This window comes from Danio rerio, chromosome 25 (assembly GCF_052040795.2).
Source record: "Danio rerio strain M-AB ecotype USA chromosome 25, GRCz13ab, whole genome shotgun sequence".
NCBI classification, from domain to species: Eukaryota; Metazoa; Chordata; class Actinopteri; order Cypriniformes; family Danionidae; genus Danio; species Danio rerio.
In genome coordinates, this window is record NC_141045.1 from 11,148,767 (window position 1) to 11,176,192 (window position 27,426).

Sequence of the window (27,426 nt, forward strand, 5' to 3'; positions counted from 1 at the left end):
ATTAACGGATATTTTTAACTGTGTAGGCTATTAGCTGTGGCCATATCGCAATTTAAATACCTTGCAAAAGGCAATTTAAACTCTCAGGACTCGAATAATTTAAAACAATTTAAAGACACACATACACACACCCGATTGGGTCACAGATGTGCTCCTGAACCGTGACAGAGATCTGACCTGAGCACTTTGAGAGCTGACACTGGGATCAAGCCCGTGCTTCAGCATAGTCTTCTTCCTCTATTTATAGTTTACACAATTAACCAGAGGAGCCCTTCATTACCTGTGATTCAGTCTCCAGGACCTGCCCCGGTTTGCTGAACAGGTGTTCCCTAATAATCACTTTCTCCTTCCCACTTTCAGTGTGTTCCAGCTCTGTGTGGCATTAAACAAACCGCAGGAATATAACAGATGTACCAAAAAGTAGGTTTTTATCAAGATTGTGTTGCAGCAGCAAATTAGACACATTGATCGAACTGGGAAATGAATGACAGCGTCCAAATGCATTCCGGACTCGGATTCAAAAAGACTCTTGCTTTATGAGGTTTTCTGGCAAATAAGTAGCACAACATATAAAGGGATAGTTCACCCCAAAATCACTATTTATACACAAAAGGAGATATTTTGAAAAATGTTGGAAAGTCACAGCTATTGACTTTCATCCTTTTTTTCCTACTATGAATATCAATGCATATCAGTTTCCAACTTTCTTCCAAATATCTTCCTTTTGACAGAAGAAAGAAACTCAAAGGTTTGGAGCACTTGAGGGTGAGTAATTTTTCATTTTTGGGTGAACTGTCCCTTTAAGGATTTACTAAGACATTTAAATGTGTCGGACAAACATTGTCTTTATGTTATTAGCTCAAGTTTTACAATGTCACGAAAAGGTTTAATAATTTTTTTTCTTTATAATTATTATAGAAAAATACTATAATATATAATTCTAAAAATATATATTTTATAATTCTTAAATATTATAATTAATACAACACTTAAAATATTTATTTTATTTTTATTTTGTTTATATATTTAATAACTAAATTATTATTTTATTTATAACTCTTATATATATATATATATATATACACACAACGATATTAACAACTTAATATTGACAGGTTTTTACTTTAAATATAATTACAAAATTATATTATACATAGAATATCATAATTTAATGGTAGCAATTCTACTACTGCTTCTAGAGCTAATAGTAGGAATAGTAGAAGTAGTAACAATAATTACAAAAATATAATAATAATTAGTGTTTATAATTGTAATGAATATTAATTATTCATAAACATTTTTATTTTAAGTGTTCATTTTTTAATTGTTAAAATCTTGTAGCAGTTTCTTATTTCTAAAATTTGGAATAGTAAATGTATGTAACTACATACAGTTAATATAATTGAATATTTTTTCTAGGTGAAAATATAATGTATTATATATAATGAAAATAATATTTAATAAAATGTATATTAATAACAAAATATTTTAATAAATCGAATACATATTACTAATAGAAAAGTTACTCCACTAATTGATACAATGAGAAATATATTGGCTATAATAGTATGGCTGTACATCAATAAGTGTAAAGTTAAGAGTATATATATATATATATATATATATATATATATATATATATATATATATATATATATATATATATATATAGTGTACATATTAAATATGTTATCAAATGTTGGCAATATGACTAAAACTGTTGTTCAGAATTTATGTTCAATAAAAAGTTGCATTCTTATTTTTATTATCACCATCCTCCCAAACCAGGCTCATTATTAAAACTTACCCCTTTAAACATTTCTGGAGATCAAGAAATACGTCCCAGGAGCTACTCTTTTTTTTTTTTTTTGCAGTTTTTGTTTTCGTGAATTCACCAGAGGCCGCTGTGTACACTTTTTCAGATCTCAAATTTATATCACAAGTGCCATTTACGCCTGCTGTTATCGCATAAATCCACCAGAGTCCGTTGTCGCCTGTCCGACCGAAAAATGACCCCACCCCTCCCATTCCCTAAACCCAACCGATAGTGTTTTTAAAAGCAATACAAAAAAAAAAGCCCTCGTCTGATTTTTGCCATATTTTCATTTACTCGTTTATTTCATGTTTTGCCTTTTGTTTTACCTGTTTACAGAAATAGTTTTTCACCGGGCTCAAAAAAAAAAAAATTTTAAAAAATCACAATGTAAATCAGGTGACAAACTATTTTCATTAACTAACATGAACAAATACCGTATTAAATGTCTTTTTCTTTGCTCTCATTAGTATATGCATTTAACTAACATTAAATAACAACCTTATTGTGAAGCATTACCCTGTTTTTATAGTGAATGTGACAAAATCTAGCATCACTAGAATAATAAGAATATATATACAGCAATCTCAGAGTGATAAAAAGTGAGTGTTTCATATTAGAAACTAAAACGGCTATGCAGTTTCTTTAATTCGGGATGTTTTTTCTTATTTTGTAAAATAGCATGCATAGATGAATAATTCACAGCAAGATAAAGAACGCACATTATTGGAAGTAAATAGGCTCACTTTTCATTTCGCGTTGACTTTGAGCCTGTATTCATTTCTGTTTCATTGCACTAGAGCTCGGCTCCAACGCTGATGTGTTTTCTGATCATTTTTCATCATAAATCTATCATGACTTATACTCCTAAAGTCTTCCTTACGGCTTGGCCCCAAGGAATATGTTTAGTTTCTAATCAAAACGCTTCTCTGAAGATGGAGAAAGTGCTGTTTACAGCAGTCATACCCAAAACATGATCTGAATGTCCCCCTAAAATCAAAATGAAAGTTAGCTAAGATGTTACTATCAATAAGTTGGCTTAAAGGCTATCTTTAAGCTAATATGCTCAAAAAAAATGACAGCATTTGCATTTAGGAGCATTTAAAACAAACACTTTCTTACTTCTGCCATTAAAAATCGATGCTTCTAATCAGATCTTCTAACCAATCAATTGCTCTCTAGTATCTGAAGTCCCGCCCCCTGCTCACATTCATATATACATTTCTGGAGATCACAAATTATTTAGCCATGTACGCATATGGCTGCATTTGGTCTTTAAAACAAATGCTATGGGGAGGTATGACGTTGTTGCTTTTTGTGCTTACCAGCTGACCGCTTACCTCCATATTGACGGCTTTCCCACTGTTACCAGTGGCTCACTACATACAGTATCTCAATGGACTTGTGAACTAGAGTGGAGTTTACAATGACAGGGTTTGGGTCTGGTCAGGAACAGTTTCAGAAGGCAGGTAAGACAAAAGCAAAAGCCATAAAATAAAATGAGCAAGTAAAAAACTGGGTGAGAATGTTGTAAGATTTGAAAATGTAATAAAAATCAGGTGGCTCCGAGGGCTTTTATTTTCTTGATTGCTTTTGAAAACACTATCAGTTGGGTTTACGGAAGGCGGTGGGCGCGGGTCAATTGGTGCTTTTGAAAACACTGTAGGTTGGGTTTAGGGAAGGTGGTGGGGGCTGGTCAATCGGTGCTTTTGAAAACACTATTGGTTGGGCTTAGGGAAGGAGGAGAGTGAGTCAGTTGATTGGTCAGTCAGTCGACGGTGCCCTCTGGGAGATTTACACGAGAACAACAGGCCCAAATGGCACTTGCGAGAGAAATTTTAGATCACGAAATGTGTACACAATGACCTCTGGTGGATTTGCAAAAACGAAAACTGCATAAAACATAGCTCCTGCAATGTATTTGGTGCTCTCCAGAAATGTATATAGAGGTACATAATTAGAATGAGCCTGGGTTAACATTCACATGTAATTGAGCATTCAATATGAGGGTTCACCTAAAGCCTTGCATTTATAACAATAAACTGTCCACACAATGGTGATGAGAACGCTCCAATGTTTATTAATTGTACTAATGAGAGGAAAATACAAGTAGGTGTCCATTATAGAATATATATATATTTTTTTTAAAAAGTTGTGATTTCTAAATGTATATAACTTGTATTTCATTGCAGACAATACAACAAACATTAATTAATGTGTTCCTCATGAGCTGGAGGCATCTATGATGGGCCATCACACAGTGGAAATGTGTACTGTGGTCAGATAAGTTGTATTTCATTTTTTTTTTTTTTTTTTTTTTGGGGGGGGGATGGGTGATGCACACAACTAGATGCTGTGTGGTCTGACTTTTGGACTTGTTGCTGTTAATAGTCTGGATGATCTTTTTCTTCTTTGGTCCCGAGTCTGTCATGGTATTGGGTTGTGTCAGTGTCCTGGGCAAAGATAGTTTCATTAAGACAACACAAAAGCCATTCTGCACACATTGCAAAGAGATGAAGAGGATACAGGTACATGTGGTCTGCCTGCGGTCCCGACCTGTCTCCCATAGAGAATGTAAGGTGCATTTTGAAGTGCAAAATGTTGCGATTTTGTTTTCCACCTTAAGACTTGCTTACAGGAAGAATGGGACAAACTTACACCTGAAACAGTCCTTAAGTGTCTTTTAAGTGTTGTAAAAAGGATGGCAACATTACAAAGAGGTAAATGTTTCACCTTTCCAACTTTTTTTGAAATGTGTTGCAAAAATCAAAATTGATAAATTAGTTAATTTTGGGATGGAAAAAATTATGGAGGAGCACATAAAAAAATCTTTGTTGCATTGTCTGCAATGAAATACAAGTCAAAGTCAAATCACTTCTTTCTTTATTTGCTGTATCCACACTACCAACTTTTTCCTGATATGGGGTTGTACATTGAAATCACAGATATATAGTAATCAAACAAAGAACTGCATTCAAAATTATGTCTGCTCTGTTCAAACCAAACATGAACATGTTTTATTCATGTAAATAAGAGTCCTTCAAGGTCAAAAACTGACTGGTACTGCTATACTTGGAGACACTTGCTCTACACAATAAATACCAGGACCACACACACACACGCACACACACACACACACACACGGGCTAAGCAGAGAGATGTGATGGTAATGTGTGACTGTATCTCCCTACTGTCCCACAAATGCAGAATCAGCTCTTTCCGACAGGCTCTGTGATTTGATACGAGCGTCCGTTCGCCCAGACGCCACTGCCGAGGAAACCCTATGTTTATCACATTATGTAATTGTAGGAAATCTGTTAGGACAATATATTTGCAAGCATCACATTACGGTGACACTCGACACGACTGCTGCCAAGACGCTACCAATTATAGCACGGAAATCTTGTACAGTGACTAGAATTTCTGAATCTCAAAACATTCACTGTACTTTTTTTGACAGTCAGAAGTATTTTATTTTCATGTTAATATTACAGCTAGGAACCAAAATAAGGTCTAAAAAGTGGCAGCTGTGGTTGCCAGAATTTTATCGTAAAATACAGCCAAATATGTTTTTAACTTTTATAGTAAACTAACATATTTCATTTATTTATTATATGTTTATTATATCATCACACTCTCCATTATACCATATTATGCAACATTGGTTAAATAATTTGCGATCTCCAGATATGTATATAGGGGTACATTTTCAGAATGAGCCTGAGGAAACTGAGAAAATTGGAATTAATTATTTATTAATAATTTCCAAATGTTTGCTCATTAAAATGCCTTTATTAAAAATAATAATAACAAAATAATGTGTAAATATTAATAGATAGCATCAGTTATAATTATGCATAATTTTAACCATCCAGAAACAGCTTGTTTATTTATTATAATTATTTAATTGCCCTTCCTTCTATACATTTAGAAAATAGTTGTTTCTGGATGGTTAAAATTATCTATATTTATAGTTTAAAGAAACTGCATTTTGACCTTGGAAAAAAATAGTTTTTACTATAGAAATTGTTGCTGAATTTGCAACAATAAATAATAACAATAAAAAATATAAATAATAATGAAAATAATAAAAAACAACAACGGAAATAATAATAGTAATAATAATAATACACTAATTATTTTTGCTGCTTGTTCAAACTACTTATTCAAAATGAGCTGAAATAACACAATTATTGAGATTAATCTACTTACATTGGTGTTGGGACAACATAAATGAATTGTGTTGAACCTTGCACTTTTTTACAATAATAAACCTTTCATTATGTAGACTTCAATAAACCAACATTTGACATTAAATAAAAAAAAAATCGTTAAATATTTATTCTAATAATAATTGTCAGTAAAACTGAGTTTTCCAAATGCTACAAACACCCCAATTAGTGTTAAAACAGAGCTAATTGGATTTAATTATTTACTAATAATTCCTTCCTGCATTCTTCAGAAAATCTCCAAATGATCGCTCATTAAAATGCCCTAATCTAAAAAACAACAATGTACAAATATTAATAGATAGCATCAGTTATAAATGTGCAAAATTGGAACAATCAAGAAACATCTCATTTTCTTTACTTAAAAAAAAAGAAGAAAAAAACTAAAATCGCGAGTTCAAAGAAACTTCATTCTGACCTTGGAAAGACTCAAGCATACAGTAAACACTAAATCTCTCTGAACTGATCACAGTTAAAGTGTAAAAAACGTTTGCTCAAAGGCCATCTGGGTCAGGAAAAAAAAAAAAAAAGAGAAAAGCTGCTAACAGTACAAGACGGAGCGAAAAACACTGGATAAATTTTAATCAGTTCCAATTAAGAGACGTGAAGGCCTTTGAGGACGAGCGAAACTCCCTCCAAAAGAGCCTGTTTTGATGTCATTACTTTAAAAGGCAGATTTGGGAGGCATCAGGGAAGGAAGTTTATGAAGCAGCCTGGAGGCATTTTTATATATATTTATTTATATCTAATCTGACCCCCTTGGGCATCTCCAATCATATGGAAAAAAACAATTATTTTCATCCCTTCCTGCTGGCCGTGTGGATTTTTGCTTTAATTACGAGCCGTAGCTGTTTATTTTCTAGCTTGTGTTTTTAACTGATTTGTTTGAAAGCCGCGCATACTGAAAAGCCAGAGTACGTTGCTAATATTTCATTCTCATTTTCTTTTTGCAGAGCGTGTTGAATAATGGTTGGTTGTAGATTAATGTCAACTTTCGGGGAATGGCGTATGAATCATATTGTGAGTTATGACTCGTTCAGGGTTTAGCCATTCTTCTACAGTTCTTGGCCGTGTGAAAGGTATGCAACATTTCTGATTAACAAACCATCATAAGTAATGAAATCTTAGGAGGAATTACGAAGCGGACGGCTTTAATGTGGCGATATGCTTTCCGAGATTGACTCGTTACCCAGATTAAGCAAGATGCTTGAGTTCATGTTTTAAAAATGTCCCTTGAATTATAAAGCCTGGTTTATACTTCTGCGTCAAGTAATCGGCGTGACTCACAGTGTATGCAATGCGCGTAGCTGTGCATTCATACTTCTGCGCACTGTTTCTGACGTTCTGCAATAACACTTCCGCTAAACGCTAGTTGGCAGTGAGGTGTTTCAAGAGTTCACACTTAGATATTGCTTGACGACTGTAAGCAGGTTTGGCATGCTGTCCCGGGAGAGAACCCTGAGCTCGGAGATAGTTGAGCCCAGGGCTCCCGCCAGGTCCATAGAGCATGTAAGGGGAGTACGAGATCAGGTGGTTCTCGAGAGCTCCCCTTTTTAAAGGGAGGAAAGGAGGAGATAGGGGGTGGATGGGGGGTTTCTTCGGAAAACGAAGGTAAGGGAGTAATATCTAGCTAGGCTATTTATAGTAATTTGGAATAGATCTGATTGGCTAACTACTGAGTGTAGATTGGCGGCCAGCTGCGGTCAATTATATCACGTGCTCCTCTCGAAATTAGTTTAAAAACTTCACTTATGTTCCTCTGTGTCAAGTTTCTTCACTGGGGTCCGTTCTTCGTACCTCGCTTAAATGATCTAAGATGATTTGGCAGATTTTAATCTTGATAACTGATCTCTCGCTAATTTGGTTCTTCAAACGAGTTCGCGAATCAGATTAGAATGTCTGGATAAACTGATCTGAGATCGCTGCGTGTGTTGTGAAGGACAGATCTATCGATCCTCGAAATCATGATCAGCAATGCAACAATTGGCTGACGGCACAGCAGCGTAATGACATCATCTAATTAATATTCAATTATCCATGTGAGCAAAATTACATCAAATTAGCAGTAAACGGCTTGTTAAATATGACACGCAATACCCTTGCAATAAGCAGCTCCACGTTCATATCGCCTCAGGGCATATTCTTCAATGTGAGCTCGCATTGACAGTCTTGCACTTGAGCACCTTCAAGTGCTGTTTACTTCAGCAGCTCTGTGCATGTGAACAAAAGCGTCAATCTAATTGGTGGAGAAGGTCTGGACCCGGTGTCAAAAATAAAAAATAAATAAAAAATGTGGCGTTTTTTAAAAATAACGATTTTACGCCTGTCGTTTTGCGCGTTGGTGTGCACGATCACAATGACGCCCTTTATTTTGTCATGAGGCAATAAACGTCAATGGAAAACGCAAGCAAAAAAACGTCTTGGTGTGTACGGGCCTTTAAAGGGAATGAGAGATGAGACTCTGATTGGTTTATTGCACGTTATGCTCAAAACACACACAGAACTCATTAAGAGAATAAGCACAACCCTGTTAGACCATGCGCTGGAGCATTGACCGTATTTTTCTATCCTTAAAATAGCAAAAATGAATTCGGACATGGCCTTAATGGTTTTGCACCATGCGCTTTAGACTTTGTGCCTAGATCATTAAAATAGAGCCCTGAATCTCTGTATGTGTATAATGTATAATCATGTAAAATGTGTGTATAATATAAAAATAACCACAATTAACATTAATTGGAATAATGGAATCTTATTCAGTTGATGAGCGATCAGTTCAAATTCAAGACTGATTTATTAACCTATACTATCTTCACCTCTAAAAAAATAAATACACTGTTAATATATCATTGCTGTTTATTTTTTGAGCTGAATCTAATTCATTTGAGTCATCTTACCTTGCATTAATCAAACTGACAAAAAAAATATATAAAAGTTAAACCTTTCATAAAAAATTGTTGATATGCGTTAAACGTAAAGTTGAAGGTGCAGTAGGTGATCTGCCAAAATGCTAAATAGTTAGCATACTATCTTTGGATGGCAGGGGAGGAACTGTTTTAAAGCCACGAATCCTGAAATTGCGAGCACGCGCATCCCAACATGACAGCAGACAACCCACTAGTTAATGTCATTCGCCAGTTAGAAATGTAGTTGGTGTTTCCGTGCAGGAATTACAAGTATTACTAAGCCACACTTGCATGTTATTTCAGAGCGAATATTTAGAGTTGCATGGTAAACATTATACAGAGGCTGTCATTGTCCTCTGGTGCATTTGTAAAAACAAAACTGCAAAAACGGTTCCTTCTTGGAAGTATTTGAAACTGTTCATAAACATGCGTAGGGCTTTTTTTCCACCCCTTTGACTTTCCCTTTATGGACAAAACAACTATTTACATTTGCCCATTTTAGACAAACTTCTCCTTTAAGAAGTCCTAATATATTTGAGCAATAAACTGATCTTCTGGGAAACCACAACATGTTTTGGAGCTTGTAAAAGAATATCCTCCAAATGCACCAATGACAGACTCAATCAGCCAATATGGCGACTTTGGAAATAGAGCTGTCACAGTTTGACAGGGATATGGTTACATTGAGACACTAATAAGACAAGTGTGCATTTCACAGATGGACACACACACACACACTCTTACGCAAATACATACACACTCTACAGATGGTCTCAGGTACACACTTTGCCCTAGAAAGGACAAATACAGGCTGGAGATTTATTAAACAGGCTGGTGTGACGGATGTTTAGACTTACTTAAAGAGACAGTTCTTGTAAAAACTAATTATTACACATTTATTTGCATGTTGCTCTAAACTTGTATCAGTTTAAACACTGAGATACCATTGTCACTTCTAATAGTTTGAATGGTTTCTTATTTTAAAATTGACTGGTTTTACTTGATTTTTAAAAGCTTAGTGTTGTTTTGAAATTGATTAAAAATGCGAATAGAAGGAGAAGCAGTATATATTTATGTTTCATCTTTACATTAGTGGCTCAATGCAGGTAATGTTTACTTACACATACAGCGCCCGGTCAGTACCTGGATGGGAGGCCACATGGGAATGCCAGGTTGCTGCCAGAAGTGGTGTTAGTGAGACCAGCAGGGGGCACCCAAATTGTGGTCTGTGTGGAACCTAATACCTCAGTATAGTGACGGGGTCTCCATACTGCTCAGTGAGCATCGTCTTTCAGATGAGAAGTTAAACTGAGGTCCTGACTCTCTATGGTCGTTAAAAAAATCCAAGGATGTCATTCAAAAAAAAAAAAAGGTATTTAACCCCGACATCCTGGCCAGATTTGCCCACTGGGCTCTGTTGATCATGAACTCCTAATTAACCCTATACCATTCATTCATTTTCTTGTTGGCTTAGTCCCTTTATTAATCTGGGGTAGCCAACTTATCCAGCACGTTTTTACACAGCGGGTGCCCTTCCAGCCTCAACCCATTTCTGGGAATCCCTATACCATAATTCGCTTTATCATTCGGTCTCCTCTCCACCAATCAGCTGGTGTGTAATGTGCGATCTGGCGCAATAGGGCTGCTGTCATCCAGGTGGATGCTGCACACTAGTGGTGCATGAGGAGATTCCTTCCAATGTGTAAAGCGCATTGTGTCCAGAAAAGCGCTACATCAATATTAGAAATCATTAATATTACTAATATATTTGATAATGGATTATGTAACATGACCTAACACTGAACAATACATTTAAGCAATACTAAATGAGCATTACTGTAAACTTAAAAATACAGGAATGTGTTAGTTAATGTTTTAGAACAAACAATGAACAGTGACTACTGGTTTAGCTCTACATATCTTCTAGAAAATTAGAAAAATTAAGTTGCAGTAACTAGATAAATGATGGCGTGGTAACTTGAAAAAAAAAGTTATAAGAACAAGAAAAAAATGTGTTGCGCTAGAAAAATAATAATATAGAAAACAAATGAGTTAAAAGAATTTAAAAAATAATAATTTGGGTTAACTACAAAAAGGGCATGACCTAGAACAATTAAGTTGATGTAGCTAGAAAAATTAAGTTGGAAGTAGAAAATGTAGTTACAAGAACTAAAATGATTAAAGTTTGGGCAAATAGAAAAATAAGTTGGAAAAAAAAAAAGATACGTTAACAACAAACGTTAAGATGGGTAACTAGAAAAAATTAGTTGGTAACTAGAAGAAAAGAAGTTGAGGCAACTAGAAAAATCAAGTTGGGGAAACTAGAGAAATTAAATTGGGACAACTAGGAAAATGTAGTTGCAAGAACATAAAAATGAAGTTAGGGCAACTAGAAAAAAATAAGTTAAGATAACTAGAAACCTTAAGTGTTAACTAGGAAAAAATAAGTTGGGACAACTAGAAAAATTAATTTGGGGGAATTATAAATTTTAAGGCAAGATAACTAGAAAATTAAGTTGGGTAGCTAGAAAAATTAAGTTTGTAACTATAAAAAAAAGTTATCCCATCTTTATTTTTTAGTTGTATAGCTAGAAAAATTAAGTTGGGGAAACTAGAAAAAAAAGTGAGTTTAGGGGAACCTGAAAGTTTAAGATAAGGTAACTAGAAAATTAAGTTGGTTAACTAGAGAAATTTGCTTTGTAATTAGAAAAAATAAGTTGAAGCAACTAGAAAAGAAATAAGTTGGGTAAACTAGAAAAAATGTAGTTACAAATGTAGTTACAAGAACTAAAAATTAAGTTGGGGCAACTAGAAAAATAGTTATGAGATCTAGAAACATTAAGTGTGGTTACCTAGGAAAAAATAAGTTGGAACAACTTGAAAAAATAGTTTGGGTAAATTTAAGATAAGGTAGCTAGAAATATTATCCAGAGAACCAGAAAACTAGAACCAGAAAAACCAGAATAGAACCAGAAAAATTTAGATGCATAACTGAAAAAGATAATGTTGTAGAATCTACAAAAAAAAAAAAAAAAGTTTGAGTAACTAGAAAAATAAGTTTTATTAAATACAAAACTCTAGTAAGGCTAACTAGACAAAATGTTGTTTTAAGGATTAGAAAAATAAAAGTTGCAGTAACTAGAAAATAAAAGAAAGATACATTAGATTTAGATAACATATGTAATGCTGAACAAAGTCATTGTTTACATTAGTTCATGACTAATGCATTATTTTCCTAAGAAGTGATATGAAGTGATTTCTGAGTTGCTGATCTCTAAAAATAACAAATATCAGAGGGGGGCTGGGGTAAGGGTGGAATTTAAACTATTTTTAATGAATAGTTCTGAAATAAAATAAATATAAATCAAAGTGTCAAATGTAAGCTGCATTTGAAAATGTTCTGGATGCATCAAAGTGCCAAAAAACCTCACAAAATGAGTTTAAAATTCCATCTCTCTCTGCGATCTACTGCAGACACAGAGGAGCAGGAGTTTACCTCCGCATTCATTTTCATAACAATGTCAGTTATTATGCTGTCAATCTCAGCGGTGTCATGGGTTTTGTGAAACGCTGAGCCGTGCGGCGCGCTGAACATCATAACTCACCCAGAAGCCTGTCACAGCCCTAATTGCATTAAGACGGGATGAGCACTTCTACTAACAACATAATCAAGACAAGCGTCTCCTCGCTCCTCTGGGGACCAGCGCATTCACACACCGGATCAGGAGGCCGTTAAAAGTGCCCGGAACTACCTTGAAATCCTCAACTTTGTTTAAGTGGAGCATATCAAGCCCCTCCCACTTAAAAAAGGCAAAAGAATTTTGTTTATATCACAGCCGATTAATCATAGCTACAATCTATTATAGTAGTGCCGAGTCTGTCTAACAGTTTCTGCACTTTAAAAGACTTTAAAAGAACACTACACTTGTTGTTGGAAATAGGCTCAATTTACAACGCCGCTACAATTAAACTTTGAGTTTGACTATTTTTGAATCCATTCACCCAATCTCAGGGTCTGGCAGAAACACTTTTAGCTTAGCTTAGCATAGATCATTGAATCAGATTAGACCATTAACATCTCACTTAAAAATACTGAAAATATCAAGAAAATATGAGATAACTAGAAAATTAAGTTGAGTAGCTAGAAAAATTAAGTTGGCAACTAGAAAAAAAATAAGTTGAAGCAACTAAAGCAATCAATCAGAATCAGAGAGAGCTTTACAAAGAAATTTGTTTTCGTGACAGAGCTTCTACAGTGCAACAGAATAATAGAGACAGGACAAAAAACAGATTATAAATACATTTTAGAAATAGAAGAAAAATAGTGAATGCAAATATACAAATTGACAAGTATATGTTCAGGTATATTACTTCATACAACATTATATGTGCAGCTGTTATGTGCAAAACAATTTGTACATATGTGCAGCTGTTACGTGCAATCAAGTTGGGATAACTAGAAACATTAATATGGGGAAACAAAAAAATTAAGCTGGTAATAATAAAAAAAAGAAGTTGAAGCAACTAAAAAGAGAAACTGGCTTTTTTAAATTGAGTTGGGAGAACTTGAAAATTTACGATAAGGTTAGTAGAAAAAATAAGTTGGTGATTAGAAAAAAAATAACTAGAAAAAAATAAGTTGGGAACTAGAAAAATGTAGTTACAAGAACTTAAAATAAGTGGATGCAACTGGAAAAAAAGTTACAAGGTTTAGAAACATTAAGGTGGGTTAACTAGGAAAAAATAAGCTGGGGCAAGTAGAAACAATTATATACGGCAACTAGAAAAAATAAGTTGGAACAAATAGAAAAAAAACAAGTTATGAGAACTAGAAACATTAAGTTGGGTTAACTAAGAAAAATAGGTTGTTACAAGTAGAAGATACAATTTTAAGAATTAAGATAGTTAATACAAAAATTTACTTTTGAAATACAAAAAAATAATAATTACTTTTGAGTTTGACTATTTTTAAATTCGAAAAGCCAATCTCTGGGTCTGTCGTAAACACTTTTAGCTTAGCTTAGCATTTATCATTGAATCAGATTAGATCATTAACATTTTAAAATTGCTGAAAGTTTCAATATTTTTTCCCTCATTTTGAAGCTTGGCTTTTTTGTCATTTTAAACATTTTCTAAATAGAAAACATTTAATAATATTTAAAAATGGATCGAATAAATGCAGGCTTGGTATGCAAAAGAGACTTCATGCCAAAAAAAAAACTTTAAAAAAGTATGCTGTTCTAAATATTTTGACGGGTGTCAAGACAATTTTGCAATCGGTAATTTCTTATTTAAATGCATGCATCACGATCACCAGTGATCTAACATTTGCAGATTGCTGGAGAAATACAACTCTGTCACTAAACTGAACTACATTTCCCAAAAGTCATTGCATTCCAGCACTCCTGCCACATCTGACAGTCATATGGATGCACACATGCACCATAACTGCCAACACTCCCTTTTTTCCCTGTAGCCTACCATATTTCTGTACTATACAGTATATACACCCCCGTTTCACACACTCTTTGCTGTGTCTTGTTTCTGTTTAGGATGACATGAGTGTTATCCTTGTCTTGCCTTCCCATGGTTTTGACCTCTGCTTTGTTATATTGTTTTTACCGTGTTTTGCTGCCTGGCCTGTTCATTTGCCTGATTTTGACTATGCTCTTGGATTTCCTGCAAGCTCCTGTTTGCCCTTTTTGACCATTTCCTGCCTGACTATACTTAATAAACTGCATGTGGATCCTAACTGCTATTGTCCCAGACCCTTACGTGACAGAATGCAAATGAGTAGTATAAAATATTTAGTCCAGGTAAATAAAAGCAATAAAATAATAGAAAAATAAACAAATATCAAAGAGCTGTCGCACTAGATTTTTAGTGTAAAATAATGTATTATATAAAATGTTTAATTACAATGAATTATTAGTCATTATGTGTGTGTGTTGGGTTGCTCTGGACGTTTGCAGCGTGTTTTGATAAGTAAGGCTCGAGAGATTCTCTTCTCTCTGTTGTCTGAACATAGTCTTACTTTTGAAGCTGTTAAAACCGTATTTTTAAAATAATATGAATTAATGCCTGGGGCTAATCTGCAAAAGTTTAGAAATTTAGTGAAAAGTTTTATTCCCTTTTGACTCCTAAAGCTTACTTTAATAGTAAAAAAAGCCATAACCACAAGGTCATTGGTTCGATTTTCAGGAAATACATTATTGAAACATATTATCCTGAATGTAGTATTACTTTGAATAAAACTGTCTGCATAAATACATCATTGGTCAAGTATAAACCATTCAAGTAAGAAATTTGCAAACAAACTTTCTAGATTGTTTTTGGCGTGTCACAACATTGCCAGTGAGAAAAGAAAAATGACAAACGCATCCAACCAAAACAATACTATCACAGAAATAATGACACTGTTTCAAGACAATTCCATAGTAATTTCGGCTCCACTTTATATTAAGTAGTCTTAACTGTTATGTAATTACATCAAAAAAAAAGTTAAAATGAAATTAAATGTACTTATTGGGTTCCCAAATAAATGTACACAGCAAATTCATCTGAGTTAAATTCTCGGTGTTGAAGCATTTCAGAGTAAAGTGTTGACGTTAAAGAGTTAGATTTTGATAAATGAATATAATAAGAGTTAGAATTGATTTTATTCAGTGCGAAATCAAGGAGTTATCTTTTCTACACTTGGTGGTGTTATTTCCAACATCCGGGAATTCATGCAGCCCCAGTCACTGAAGAATTTTCCAGACGCCATTTTCCATCTGAGGTTTAGAACAGCAACTGGTGAGTCAAACTACCTAAATGTTGGTATTTTACTGACTTTCTCTAAGGAAATACAGCTGTAAACATATTGTTAAGTTAATAACTTTAGAATGGAGTGACAATTTTAATCTTCTGCGGTTCATTCATGGTCGTTTGTGTATCTAGCTTAACTGCATTACTATTCACTTCTTTTCAAGAATGTTTTATATATGCTCACGCATACATAGTGCATAAAAACATCAAATGTACATGTTCAACACATGTCTGTCACATGTTCTTAATGCCATTTTGTGTCACATGTTCTTAATGCCATTTTGTGCGTTGTTACCCATCTGTAAAATAAAATCGACACTTCTCCTTTAATTCGAAGCAAACTAGCGAGGGAATCACCGGAGCAGCCAAACCTTAGCCTACTCTGGCCGGATGCTAAAGGCAACACAGGACGGTTTCCATAAGCTCTGGAGAGTTTCTTAAACATATCTGGTGAGTAAATGAACATATGCTTACTTGTAAAAGGCTTCCTGACTAAAACATATGATTGTTTGTTATTCGTGTACGTTAATTTGGTTGTTTTAAACACCGCGGCCCTTTTAAACTGGTTCATTCGTGGCCGTCCATATAACGTTACCGTTGGTTGATAGACTCGTGTGATAACGTACGCTTGAATTATATTAAGCGTTGACAACCATTAAAGTCGGAATGTTAACATTAATGTCTTTAAATGACCGCGTTTGCACTTTCTCAGACTTTTAAGGTTACAGAAGTCTCCCGGAAGTTGTGGGACTAACATTAACGTTATCCCGCAAATGCACAGAGACTCCCAGATGCCCAAGTAGATGCCCGCAAATGAATGATAATCTCCCGGAAATCGCGCGTCTCCCGCCCGGTCATTAAACACTTTGCACACCCCTCTCCACCGCATCCCTCCCAGCTCTTCAGGTACGTCGCGCGCAAGTCACTACCACCGCTCTTTAGGTACGTCGCGCGCAACTCATCCCATTGTTCTTTAGGTACTCATTTCTCCCGCTACCTCCCGCAAATCAACTCTGTATCCCCTGAAAATTACTTTTCCCAACTCGGGATGTCTGACGTTAGTAAGTTAGGCTATTTCTGTAGTCAGGAACATCTTAGTCAAGCTTTTTCTCCCGCATGATATTGTGCTTAAAACTATAGGCTAAACTTAGCATGTACTGTACACAACATTTCCTTTTTATTAAAGACAATTTAGTGCGTTGTAAACAGCCACCTGTCTGTAAAATTAATCAACTGATTCATATTTGAGCACCCTAATGATGATACAGGTTTGATTTGTAGATTTATTATCAATAATCAACATCTGAATCAAAAGATACCTGAAAAAGTGTGAGGCATACTTAGTGATGTTCATCTATCTTTTTTATCTGAAGGTTATGCATATGTGTTAGATACTAATGTGTTGTTGTTTTTTAACAGCCACAGTTCCCTATACAATAACACAAGACCCTGTGACGGTGGCTGATTAGAGACGGATGGTGTATTTCCAGAGTTGGTGAAATGACCAAGCACACCTTCTTGGTCATATGTGGTGATAATAATGAAGGTATGTTTGATAAAGTTCTGTATTTGTTTCACAATAAGCTGAGAGGGTATTAGAGCATTAAAGAATAATGAATGACATGAAGGTGATAAGTTTTGTATTGTGGGTGAACTTTTACTTAAATAATGTTTTGCTCTTTACTTTGCACTTTTCCTCTTCTGCTTATCCTAATATTTTAGATTATATTTGGACCTGAAACATCTGCTAGACTCCAGTAAAGGTGGCCTCAATACTGGACCTGAAAGGGCCTAACAAGTTGAATCTGGTAAAGAAACATGCACGCACACACACACGCACGCACACGCTTACAGAAAACTGTTGTTTATGAAGTTTATGAATATTTTTTACACTGTGGCCAATATTTTGGGGAAGTCAGCATCACTATATGATATAAAAGATTTTAAGCTCCTCTAAATTTTGCTCCAAGTGTTGTGTTAAATTCAGGATTCTGGACAGACAGCTGCCTGTTTTTCCAGTTCTAGTCATAGTGGTTAACCTAATTGTTTTTGGAGATCCAACAGTGATGTATGTGTTTTTTTCTACTTTTCCATATCCTGTCACCTCAACCAGCTGGGAGAGTCAAGTTGTGGATCATCATGAAGATTTTCAAAAGGTGAGTTTAGATTTCTTGAATGTTTTATTTACTTTAAATGTTCTTTTAAATATATCATAGAATTTGATTGCAATTTGTTTTCAAACATTTTTCTTAGTCATGCTGGAGTCTTGAAGAGTTCTTAGATGAGCATCACCCTATATCCGTGCATCAGGAACCACCGGACGAGCGATCAGCAGCTACTACATCGTCATGGATAAAAAGGTCATCCTGTGGCTGGGAAGCACTTCATTCACAGGACATGCTTGATGAGATTTCCTAGATCCAGTTTGTTTTCACACAAGTTTACAGCATTTATACCTTCATTTAAACTGCTCTGTTTAATATGGAGGACCAAGGAAACACCAGAAGTGAAAGATTTGCACGCCAAGTTGTTTAAAATGTAATTTCAGAAGAAAACTATGAGTGACGCTATATTGAACTTTCAAATTGCTCAGATGAAACATCAAGTTTGGACCAAAGGACTGAAACAGCCTTTTTGAGCACTGGTCATACATATTTTGTTGATACTGTCTGCACTAATAAAAAATTTAAAGCATATTTGACATTGTTGCATTTTAAAAACTGAATGAATTGTTGAAGTGGTGAATGTTTTCAAATAAAATGTTTTTTCTTTTGTAATTTACAGTCTTTTTGACCTTTTTACCATATTTACACTCAAGAGAGTTGAATAAAATAACAATATATTACACCAGGCGGTGTTAAATATAGTTAAATTTTTTAACTCTACCCAGAGTTAAATTTAACCCTTACTTCGGTGTCAATGTGCCAACCCTTTTGAAAGTGTTGATTTAACTTTGTTTTGAGTGGACCCCATGAGACACTTTCAAAGTGTTGAAATTAACACCCATAGAGTTGTTTTGGGTCCCCATATTTTTCTGTGTACTTATTGGGTTAGGCACAGGTTTGGGGGTGTGGGTAGATTTAAGGGTGGGTTTCCAAAAAACAGACATAATGATGATATTTAGCTTGAATAGACTGTAAATCACGTACTGATGCAAATGCATCCAATATTTTTCTATTTTAATAAAAAAAATTATAAAATAAAGTTAAGAAAATAAATGTTATTAAAATCAAACTAATAAAAATCTATATTAAATAAAAAGAAAATAAATAAACGTCTGGAAAAGATCTCAAATCAGCACCACAAAAAAAAAATCAAAACAAAATCATGACTTCAAAAAATCAACATTTTTAAACATAATATTAATAAAATAGGATATTATGAAATTAATTTCTTATTGCAAAATAATTTAGACTAAAATAATACAATCAATATTTAAATCCAAAGAAAACTAAATGTACAGCTGTAAGTTTTCGAACCTTCTAAATCGCCCCCCCAAAAATCCAAAATAATTTATGATTTTATTAAATTAAAGTCAACTTTTTTAAACAAAATATAAAAATAGGGAAATAAATATTGTAAATTATGAAACAAATACTTGAATGCAAAATAATTGAAAGTAAAATAATACAATCAATTTAAAATAAATAAAAAGAAAACAAAATATATGACTGCAAAAGTTTCCAAACTTCTCAAATCAGTGCAAAAAAAATCTACAATTAATTGCTTCAATAATTTAACATCATATTTTAAACATAAAAAATAAATTATTAAGAAAAGAAAATATTGTTAATTATGAAATAATCACTTTAATACAAAATAATATTATAATGAATGAATGAATAATAAAATATAATATTAAATAAGAAAAACAAAGTATATGTCTGTAAAAGTTTCCCAACCTCTCAAATCAGCTCAAAACATTTTAAATCAATTTTATTTATCTTAAATTAAAAAAATATATAATTGTTATTTATGAAATGAATACTTTAAAATAAAAGAATTTAAATTAAAATAATAACATACTATGAAATAAAAAAAAAAACAATATGTACAGCTGCAAAAGTTTACCCAACTTCTCAAATCAGCTAAAAAAATTAATTGAAAATAATTCATAACTTTAATATTTTAAATTAACATTTTTAAACGTAAAAGAAAATGTTGGTAATTATAAAATAAATACTTTATTACAAAATAAAAGAATTAAACTTAAAATGAAACCAATACTATTAAATAAAAAGAACAAAATATATGGCTGCAGAAGTTTCCCAACTCCTCAAATCAGTTAAAAAAATTTCAAAATAATTAATGACTTTAATAACTTAACATATTTTAAACATAAAATAAAGAATAATTAAGAAAATAAAATATAGTTAAATATGAGATAAATATTTTATTAACAATTACTATAATTGAAATATTTAATTATAAAATCAATATTTAAAATCAAAAGAAAACAAAATGTCTGTAAAAGTTTCCTAACCTCCCAAATCAGGCCCCTCAAAAAAATTCAAAAATAATTAATGACTTTAAAAAAATTAAATCAACATATTTAAAATATATTATAAAGAAAACATTTATTAAATATTGTAATATATGAAATAAATACTTTAATGCAAAATTAAAAATCAAGTTAAAATAAAACTATGCAATTAAATAAAAAGAAAACAAAATATAAATCTGCATAAGTTTCCCAACTTCTCAAATCAGGCAAAAATTTTTAAAACAGTTCATGACATTATGCATTTAAACTCAGCAAAAAGTATTTTAGAAAGTTACTCACCACTGTCGAAGTCTATAATGACTTGCTGAATTCTACAGCGGTGGTGGTGCGGCGTTCACAAATAACCCAAAATTTGACCTCACAATTTCCTGGAAACATTCTCAAAATTTGTTTTGCTCCCAAAAAACGCAACTTCCAAAATCCATCAAAACAAAAACACATTTTAATTCAAACCCAATAGCCTTAAGAGGGCAGAGGTTCAGGGCCGTATCATTCAGATTCTCCTCTTTTCACCTGTGGAACAAATCACAGATGCAGCATGTTGAGTCTTTCCATAAAGACTCAGGAAAATGACACCATACATCCAAACACCAGAAATGCCATGTACAGTTGTCCTGTTCTCTCGTTCGCTCTGCAAACATGTGTTAGACTTGCTGGTGTTCCTCGACTACTAAAGTCTGTTCTGCTGCATCACATTTGGGCTCATCTCTTTCTCTCTCTCTTTACCTCCCTCCTCACTATCATCACTCTCAGCCTCCCTTCCTCGTTCAGTCACACGTGAGGAGGCGCGCGGTACAGCCGGAATACAAATCAGCAGTTTAGTCTGAAAGCCTTAAAGACGCAATTGTCTTCCTTCATTTTGGACACTTTGAGATGCTGCCCTCGGATATCTTTCTGTTTTTTTTTTTTTACCCTCACCTGGTAGTGAACATCGAGATTGCGCCACCGCTCAAGAGGTTTCAAATAAGGTCATTTTGAACAGCGGAGACTACAGTAGTTGGCAAGACAAATCTTTGACCAAATGGGATTTTCAGGGAAAGTTATATATATATATATATATATATATATATATATATATATATATATATATATATATATATATATATATATATATATATATATATATATATATTAAAGTGATCAAACCATTATTTTTTTATAAAGTCATAACTTTTATCTACATTCTGAAAAAGCGATTAGTTGACGGAGTAAACACATTTCTTTTAGCGTTTAGTTGAATGCACTTAGAAAAGCGAATAAAACTGTGGATTTTAATGCGATTAGTTAAATTTACTTTAAAAAGTTAGTAAACTCGTTGCTTTTAAACTGATAAGTTGAATTAACTTAAGTTAGTGAACCTGTGGCTTTTTAAGTGGTTAGTTGAGTTCACTTTAAAAAGTGGGTAAGCATGTGTCTTTGAAAAAGATTAGTTGAATTTACTTTAAAAAGTGGGTAAACTTTTTAAAGTGATTAATTGAATTTAACTACTAATGTGAGCAAACCTGGTACATTTTAAATATATTAGTTGAATTTACTTAAGTAAACTTGTGACTTTTAAAGTGATAAGTTGAATTAACTTAAGTTAGTAAATCAGTGGCTTTTACAGTGAATAGTTGATATTGTTTTAAAAAGTTAGTGAACTCATAGCTTTTAAAGCGATAATTTGAATTAAATTAGTAAACCTGTGATTTTTACAGCAATTATTGGAGTTTACTTTAAAAAGTGTGTAAACTTGTGGCTTTTAAAGCAGTTAGTTGAATTTACTTAAGTGAGTAAAAGTGTGGCTTTTAAATAGATTAGTTGGGTTTCTTAAAATATGAGTAAACTCATTGCTGTTGATGTAATTAGTTGAATTTACCCAAGTTAGCTGATATTACTTCATGAAGTTGGTAAACTCATTGCTTTTAAAGTGATAAGTTGAAATAACTTAAGTTAGTAAACCAGTGACTTTTTAGAGCAATTATTTGAGTTTACTTAAATAAGGGAGTAAATCCTGTGGTTTTTAAAGAGTTTAGTTGACTTTACTTTAAAAATTGAGTAAACTTGTGGCTTTTAAAGTGATCAGAATTTACTTAAGTGAGTAAACGTGTGGCATAACTTGGTTGAGTTTACCTCAAAATATGAGTAAACTCATTGCTGTTAAAGTGATTAGTTGAATTTACTTAAGTTAGATGATATGACTTTATAAAGTTAGTAAACCCATTGCTTTTAAAGTGATACGTTGAATTAACTTAAGTTAGTAAATCAGTGGCTTTTAGAGTGAATAGTTAATATTATTTTAAAAAGTTAGTTAACTCATTGCTTTTAAAGCAATAATTTGAATTAAATTATTAAACCTGTGATTTTTAGAGTGATTATTGGAGTTTACTTTAAAAAGTGTGTAAACTTGTGGCTTTTAAAGCAGTTAGTTGAATTTACTTAAGTGAGTAGACCCGAGGCTTTTAAAGATATTAGTTGAATTTATGCAAGTGAGTTAACCTGTGGTTTTTAAAGCGATTAGTTGACTTTAAAAATTGAGTAAATTAGGGGCTTTTAAAGTGATCAGTTGAGTTTACTTAAGTGAGTAAACGTGTGGCTTTTTAATTGATTAGTTGAGTTAACCTCAAAATATGAGTAAACTCATTGCTGTTAAAGTGATTAGTTGTATTTGCTTAAGTTAGTTGATATCACTTAAAGTTAGTAAACTCATTGCTTTTAAAACGATAATTTTAATTAAATTAATTTAGTAAACATGTTACTTTTAAAGTGATTAATTGTGTTTACTTAAAAAAAAGGGGGAGTAAACTTGTGGCTTTTAAAGATATTAGTAAAATATATGCAAGTTAGTTAACCTGTGGTTTTTAAAGTGATTAGTTGAGTTTACCTCAAAATATGAGTAAACTCATTGCTGTTAAAGTGATTAGTTGAATTTACTTAAGTCAGTTGATATTACTTAAAGTTAGTAAACCCCTTGCTTGTAAAGCAATAAGTTGAATTAACTTAAGTCAGTAAACCTGTGACTTTTAAAGGGATTAATTGAGTTTACTTTAAAGAGTGTGTAAACTTGTGGCTTTTAAAGCAATTAGTTGAATTTACTTAAGTAAGTAAACCTGTGGCTTTTAAATATATTAGTTGATTTTACGCAAGCGAGTTAACCTGTGGTTTTTAAAGTGATTAGTTGACTTTAAAAACTGAGTAAATTTGTGGCATTTAAAGTGATTCGTTTAATTTACCTAAGTCAGTAAACCTGTGGCTTTTAAATCAGTTGAGTTTAACAGCAATAAGTTTACTCATATTTTGAGGTAAAGTGATTAGTTAAATTTACTTAAGTTAGTTGATATAACTTTAGAAAAGTTAGTAAGATAGTTGCCTTTAAAGCGATAAGTTGAATTAACTCAAGTTAGTAAACCAGTGGCTTTTAGAGTGATTAGTTGATATTACTTTGAAAAGTTAGTAAACCAGTTGCTTTTTAAGCGATAAGTTGAATTAACTTAAATTAATAACCTGTTGCTTTTAGAGTGATTCATTGACTTTTCTTTAAAAAGAGAGTAAACCTGTGGCTTTTAAAGCAATTAGTTGAATTTACTGAAATTAGTTAACCTGTGGTTTTTAAAGATATTAGTTGACTTTACTTTAAAAATTGAGTAAACTTGTGGCTTTTGAATAGGTTAGTTGAATTTACTTAAATAAGCGAGTAGACCAGTGGCTTTTAAATCGATACATTGCATTTACCTAAATAAGTGAATAAACCTGTGGCTTTTAAAGTGATTAGCTAAATTTACATTAAAAAAATGAGTAAAATCTTTGCTTTTAAAGTGATCAGTTGACACTTTCGGATGCTGCCGTAGGTGAATAGAAGCCTGTTTTTCACCCTCACCTGGTAGTAAACATCTCTAAATTTAGTCATCAATCAAAGGAGTTCAAATTGCATTACTTTAAGGAGGAGACAAACATAATTAAATATAATTGTATTAAAGTTAATGTTTTTAGATTATAAAAAAAGCAATGTAATACCACAGCAATGTTATCTGGCTAATTGCTAAAAGCTTCTGAGTAGTTCGTGACATTGCTATGTGGTTACCCATTACCTGGAGAAAAGTTTAACTCAGTGGTCTTAAACTCAATTCCTGGAGGGCCACAGCTCTGCAGATTTTTATCTCCAACCACCTCCAACTCACACCTGCTTAATAGTTCCTCGTAGTCTTGAACACCTTGATTAGTTGTGTTTGATTAGGGTCAGAGCAAAACTGTGCAGAGCTACGTATCCGTTTGAGATCCATGGTTTAAAACAATAATAATTACAATAGGATAAAAAGTTTTTAAAAAGCAGCAGTTGCATAAATTTGCAGTAACAAATTTATTAGTGGAATTTATGGTCCCACTTTATTTTAAGTGGCCTTAACTAATACGTACTTACCTAGGAATTAATAGTTTGTTACAATGTACTTATTGTGTAAATACATGTATTTACTGTGTACTTATGCTTGATTAAATACATGTAATTACATCTGTAACTAACTTCTGTTATTACATTTGTAAATACACTGTTGACCATCCCTTACACCTTAACCTACCCTTAAACCTACCCACAACACCAAACCTGTCCATAACCCAACCTCTGTTCCAACTCAAAAGCACCACAAGTGTTCTCAAATACATTATAAACACAGTAAATACATTGTATTTATTTTTTTAATGGAAGTACATAGTAGTTTGGGACACTTAATATAAAGTGGGACCGAATTTACATATTTTAGTTGTTAATTCATATGAATACGAACGTTATGAAATGAAACGAATTGCCGCTAGCGTAAAACAGATTTGAATTGCCTGGAAATTGTTTTGTTTAGTTATTGGCTTATATGAAGTTGTAGTAACAGCATTGTCCAGCAGGGGGGTTAGTGCAATTCAAACATAAACAAAAATAACCACCTACAGTGCAAAGCGGTGCTTTCCATGTTAAAAGGAGTTTTTGTCCTGACCATCTACATAGGTGACGGGTCAAATTTCTATTTTTAAAATTGTTTTCTATTTCTGCAATATCGCAGAAAAACGACAGCATAAACTACTATAATAATGATCACCTCAGGTACTGATTATGGGCTTTATTCAGTGTTAAATTCTACCAATATGAGTTTAAATATTATTTTATGAGACACTTATTGCCATACTGCTGAAAGCAGCAGCAGATAGTTCACCCTCAGATCTTCAAAATGAAATAACTAGCAGACGGTTTGAAAATAACAGTTAAAACTGTGCAAACCAACATCAGCAGTCCCTCAGTAGCCTATTAGCAATGTTAAAAAGGTTTAATTTGTATTCATCAATATTAAAACATCTACTTTACTATTTTATTAGCTGGTATTTAAATATTTCTGTCGTTTTGTGGTTGATGCAGACAGCCAAATTGCTTGTCGCTGGAATGTTAGGGCACGGTGTCAGAAGAAACAACAACAAAAATCATCGGTATAAAGCACAAAGGCACAGGTTTCAGCCCATGGCTACGAAAATAACACCCGCATTTGCTTTCTAATCACAAAAGTAGCATCATGACTGCACGCAAGAGACGAGAATTAAGGAGATTGCGGATTACATAGTTCGCAACCCATGGGCAAGGTCAAGAAACCCACCACTGACCTTGTTTTCCACCGTATTTAATTTCAGATATCCTCAAGGCTCAGATGAATCAGCCATCAGCAGCCCTTCCTTCAGAGATTGTCTTATCGCGTAAGCATGACGGCCAGGCTGGCTCTCTTATCGCCGGGATTTCACATGTTGTCATCCTGAAAATGTTACCCCCCAAAAAAAACACAATAAAGGAACTCGCTTTCTCTCTCTCATCCTCCCTATGTCTCTCTCTCTCACTCATTCTCGCCGCCTGTCTCTTTTCAAGCAGAAAATCTTTAAGCTGACATGGACTGCTAAGTTCTTGATAAGGTTATCGGTATCCAAGTCATGATAAAACGCGTCGAGTCTTCTTTACTTGATAGGTCATCCGACTCAATTTGTTTTCTCTTCTGAACATTCAGCTGCCATGTTTCTCAACAATCCTTATTAACTAGATGACCAAATGTGTCAGACCATTACATTGTGTTATTATGAAGCCTTTCTTCTAATTTGTTTGATGTCTTTGTATGGTTTGTTAAACAATCGGCATTGAAGGCAACATGGAACGACATTTGAAACCAACTGAACATTCATAATAAGATGCCTTTATGAGTAAAACAGAGTATGTTTAATGGGAAATAGTAAAGAGCTTGAGTTTATTCACCAGGATTTGGAGGATTCATATTCATATGAATATATTCATATATATATAAATAAATAAGTCACGAGTACCAGTGTGATATGGCTACATATTGGCACTGGTGGGAGGCATGTGTTGGCCTTAGTGTCCCACCAGTGACAATATACAGCCATATCGCACTGCTACAAGTGTGATATTGCATTTATAAAACAGTTCAACAGCATAACGGTGTATATATAAAAAAGAAAATCAAAAACGAAGAGTCTAAGAAATCCTTTTGTATGAGGAACTACTTTTTTCCGCCCTTCTTTCACATCTGCAGCTGACCGTCATAACAGTAGAAACCATTGCTACTTCACTACTGTAGAGGTAGCATTTGAATGATTCTCTAGCGTAATATCTAAAGTGATGACAAAACAGGTGATTTTGCTCACATTTTAAGATTATAAGACTGAACGACATTAAAAGCCACCAGTCTACAGAGATTTCATAGTATTTTTCTGTTGCAATCGGGAGATCACAATAATTAAACCTGAAAATACAAAGTAAACTCTACCAGATTGTTAGGGTATAAATACAACACTACAACATACAAGAGAGAGTGATTGACTCGTCAGATTCGTCATTTGTTTAGCTGTAGTTTGAAATTACGCTGGGTTTTTCTCCTCTAAGGGTTTATTATGCGGTCTCTGTTGCCATCTTGTGGTGGAACGTCAAACTTCTTGGCTCTGCTCAGTATGACAGGCTGATGGATACATCTCCAAAATTATATATATTTAAAATAGGCACTATCCTTATAAATAAACTAGATAGTTGCAATCTAAACAACTACATTCTCACCTAAAAAGGCCTAAAAGTACAAAAGTACATGCTTGTATATTTATATATACAGGCAAAACTAAGGAGTTTACATACACTGGACATGATTAACTAATAACAAA

The 27,426-nt window shown here is 33.3% G+C and overlaps 1 protein-coding gene and 1 long non-coding RNA gene across 6 annotated transcripts in view; one reads left to right on the top strand and one right to left on the bottom strand.

Moving 5' to 3' along the window:
- The window catches only part of lrrc4ca (leucine rich repeat containing 4C, genome duplicate a), a 431,094-nt gene that overhangs the window by 364,404 nt on the left and 39,264 nt on the right, over positions 1-27,426 (bottom strand). For 3 of the 5 annotated variants that reach the window (XM_087310798.2, XM_087310803.2, XM_087310794.2), the window contains exon 1: positions 20,539-21,038. The gene's annotated coding sequence lies outside the window, so the exon portion shown is untranslated. Of the gene's footprint in view, positions 1-20,538; positions 21,039-25,875; positions 26,022-27,426 lie in introns of those variants that run through there. The other 2 variants (XM_087310801.1, XM_087310800.1) reach the window with 2 other exon arrangements.
- Positions 15,697-18,532, top strand: LOC137489391 (uncharacterized). The gene is made up of 6 exons (XR_015526211.1): positions 15,697-15,743; positions 16,093-16,205; positions 17,175-17,301; positions 17,478-17,563; positions 17,869-17,911; positions 18,009-18,532. It is a non-coding gene; the product is annotated as an uncharacterized LOC137489391 (long non-coding RNA).